The sequence below is a fragment of the Mauremys mutica genome, unplaced genomic scaffold, assembly GCF_020497125.1.
Source record: "Mauremys mutica isolate MM-2020 ecotype Southern unplaced genomic scaffold, ASM2049712v1 Super-Scaffold_100101, whole genome shotgun sequence".
NCBI lineage: Eukaryota > Metazoa > Chordata > Testudines > Geoemydidae > Mauremys > Mauremys mutica.
Window position 1 is genome coordinate 34,812 of NW_025423268.1, and position 3,702 is coordinate 38,513.

The window sequence follows — 3,702 nt, forward strand, 5'->3', positions numbered from 1 at the left end:
GCCCCTGCAGCATAGCCTGGGCAAGACAGTGAGACATGGTCTCTTTTTAGACACCCCCCCCACCCCGCAGAGCCTGGCTGGGGGGATGGGAGCACCCACACGCTGGGGATTCTGACTTGGGGGGAGGGACGCCCCCCTGCAACACAGTTCTTGAAAAGAGGAACAGAGACACCCACACACCACAGAGCCTGGATGGGGGCAGGTGAACCACACACGGGAGCTAGTTCATGGGGTGGGGGACACACCCATATGCTCCGTTGCACCATTCTTAATGAGAAGAATGGGGGCATCCGCACAACACGGATCCTTAACAGGCGGGGGGGACACCCACACACTCCACTATTAACCAGGAGGGACAGGGGCACCAGACACCCCCCGTAGTGTGGAGAACACCCACATCCACCGGATCCCTCATGGGGGGTAAGACAGAGGGGATTGTAATGGGGCCCAGCGCACCCACGCACCAGGGATTGTTAAGGGTTGAAGGGACAGAGACACACACACACACTGAGATCACGTCCTTGGAGGAACGCAAACCCTCCACAGAAGGACCTGGTCTGTTCCATGATGGCAGCCCAGCCTGGGTGAGTCAAAGTCTCTTTTTATACAGGCACGCCCCAGAGATCCTGACTAGGGGGAGAGAGACACCCACCCACCAGAGATCCTTAATGGTCTAGGGTGCACCCACACACCAGGGATTCTTATGGGCGGGAGGAATGGAGACAGCCAGACACACTGAGATCACTTCCTCCCAGGAGCCTGGGCCAGACAGGGAGACACAGTCCCCCTTTACAGATCTGCCAGACAACCTGCCTCCCACCCCCTCCACACAATGTTCTTATCTGGAGGTGAAGCCAGGGAAACCACATGGAGGATTCTTATCTGGGGAACTGGGGGGACCCACTTACCACCAGAGATTCTTAAGGGCAGGAGGAACAGGGACTCCCACCTCTGTAGCATGGGGGTGGGTCGCCTGCTGGGATCACCTGGGCATATTTCACCTCGTCAGCTGCCTGCCATTGCCTTGGGGGCCCCTTGTTCGCGAATTCTGTGTTATTCGGGGGTCAGACTAGCTGAGCTAATGGCCCCTTCTGCCCTTAAACGCCATGAAAACATTTCCCTGGTTTCTCCTTGCACCTGACAGACACCATGGTGAGGGGCCCAAGAGAAGATCCTGGACACAGCGCTCTGGCTCTTACTTTCCTTGGGGACATCAGCGCTTTCCTAGCAAAGCTGCTGCTAAAGCGCTGGATTTGGGGAACGGTTCGGCTCCGATTCAGAGATCTGCCTGCGGGGTGTGAACCTGCCACGAGGAGCGGGAAACGCAACCAGCAACGGGCGGCGTTGGCTGAGCTCCAGGCTGCCTCCGTGTGGCCAAAGCTTAGAACTGAGCAGCGGAGTTTAAAGCTGGCGCTGGGAGGGACCTGAACATGCGGGGCACGAAGGCTCCTGCGTGTAACGCTTTTTGGGTGCGCAGCTGAGCGTAGCTGATAGCCGGAGTTCAGGGCTGCACCCCGGGGTGCTGAGCAGGTGTCTGTGCTCAGGTTGGCCTCGCTATGATGGTTTCTGGGAAGCTTGGGGCCGCCAGTCTCCCTAAAGAGAGAGGAACCAGGCCAGAAAAGGAGACTTTCAAAACTCTGGTACGAATTGCCAGTGGGACTGACCCTGTGAAGAGCCGCTGCAGCCCCGCCAGGGAGAGCCGGTCTCTCTTTGTGCAGCCCCCTCCATTCCTCAGGACGAGGGTTGTGCTCAAAGATCTGTGCCCCATGTTTTTACCTCTGTGTGAAGCGCGCAGAGCAAATAATCCTCAGCGCCTCAGCTCAGTTCCAGGCTCCACTTCCACCTGCTCAGGCAAGATGGTGCAGAGCAGGGCTGGCTTTAGGCCTATTTCACCAATTCCTCCGAATCGGGCCCCGCGCCTAAGAGGGCCCCACGTCCAGTGAGAATCCCTTCCCTGGCTAGAGGCGCCTTTTTAATATTTACTCACCTGGCGGCGCTCTGGGTCTTCGGCGGCACTTCGGCGGCGGGTCCTTCAGTGCCGCCAAAGACCTGGAGTGAGTGAAGGACCTGCCGCCGAAGACTCGGAGCACCACCCAGTGAGTACAAGCCCCGCACTTCCTAAAGCCGGCCCTGGTGCAGAGGAGCCCCTGGGTGGCTGTGGGCCTGGGGAAGGTGGCTTTTGATTTTTCGGCCTGACCGCTACGGGCAGCAAGGCCAAAAGTCAGATGGCCGACTCTCCCGTCCACCACGCTCATCAGGAGCCCTTATTCGACAGGCTCGGAGAATGCGGGCATCGCCCCCCACTACCTCTCGCATGCAAAGCGAGCGCTCTGCCGCTTGAGCTAATTCCCCGCAGCTGGCCTGACTCTCAGGCACCGGGCAAAAAAAGGCAAGAGCTCTGTGGCCTTAAGCAGAACACAGCCTGAAATGGGGGCGGGGCGCTACCCAGAGCTGGGGAAGGGGGTCCGAGTCCCAGCCACGCTCCTCGGCACAAACACCAACGCTCCCTCCCTGGACTGTGTCTGGGCTGAGAGTTAGCCCCTGAAACAAGCACCAAACTTCAGAAGACAATGCAGGGATAGATCACTCGACGATTGCCTGCTCTGGCCATTGCCTCTGAAGCGCCTGGCATCGGTTACTGTCAGAAGACGGGATAGTGGCCTAGCTGGACCATCGGTCTCACCCAGGAGGGCCGTTCCTATCTTCACCACTTTCCTCTAACCCAAGCAAAGCCCGGAGCAGGCCCAGCTCAGCAACTCTAGCAGGCTCCCTGGCCCCCGGCCCAGCATACAGCAAAACGACCCTGCCTCCGCCAGGATAGACAGCCACCGACTCCCTCTTCCAGACCAACGCAGCCCTTCCCCGCTTTGGCTGTCTCCAAGCTGTCTGCGTGCTCTGCTCTGCTCCACGGCTGCCATGCTGCCTGAGATCAGGAGGCTGCGAGGTCTCACGGTCTCAGCTGAGCTGGTATCGCATGCCACCCCGCCCATCTCCTCATTCCCTTCATGGACCCCGGGGATGTGAGTAATTCTGTATTTGAGTGGCTCTCCCTCCCGGCCAATGAGCTTGGCGTAGACTAGCAGGGAGGGAGGAGGAAAGGGATTGTGCTCCAGTGAGAGCTCAGAAAGAAAGGTGCAGGTCCCCCACTAGAGCCCAGCCCAGCAGAGCAAAGCAGAGCAGAGCAGGCTGGAGAATGTGTGTATGGGTCTGACTGCTTCTCCCATGCTCTTCCATTTGAGCTAACTTCCCCCAGCTGTCTCCAGCCTCCCAGTCAGCGGAAGGGGGAGAAGGGCCGGGGAGGAAGAGCTTTGTGCTCCGCAAGGGCTGGCTTTCTGGGAGGCCAAGCGGGGAGAGGGATGGAGGCCACGGGAGGAGCTGAGCCAGCTGACTGTCCATGGCTTCTAAAAGAAGGGCAAGAGAAGGTCCTGCGGCTGCCTTGCCGCTGGAGAATGCGGGCATTAATCCCGCTGCTTCTCGCATGCGAAGCGAGCGCTCTACCACTGGAGCAAATTCCCCTACCTTGACAGATGGTGTCTTGATCCATCCATTCGATAACGGAGGCCACATCGTTCCCCGCGCCAGCCAGTGACTCCTTCCAAAAGGGTCAGGCAAGGGAGAGCTTCCTGTAGGCATGCTAGCTCAGTTGGTTAGAGCATGGTGCTAATAACGCCAAGGTCATGGGTTCAAGCCCCATGCTGGCCA

At 59.0% G+C, this 3,702-nt stretch overlaps 1 non-coding gene across 1 annotated transcript; it reads left to right on the plus strand.

Annotated features, from left to right (window-relative positions):
* The first annotated feature begins 3,628 nt into the window (after positions 1 to 3,628).
* TRNAI-AAU lies at positions 3,629 to 3,702 on the plus strand. Its single transcript has one exon. It is a non-coding gene; the product is annotated as a tRNA-Ile (tRNA).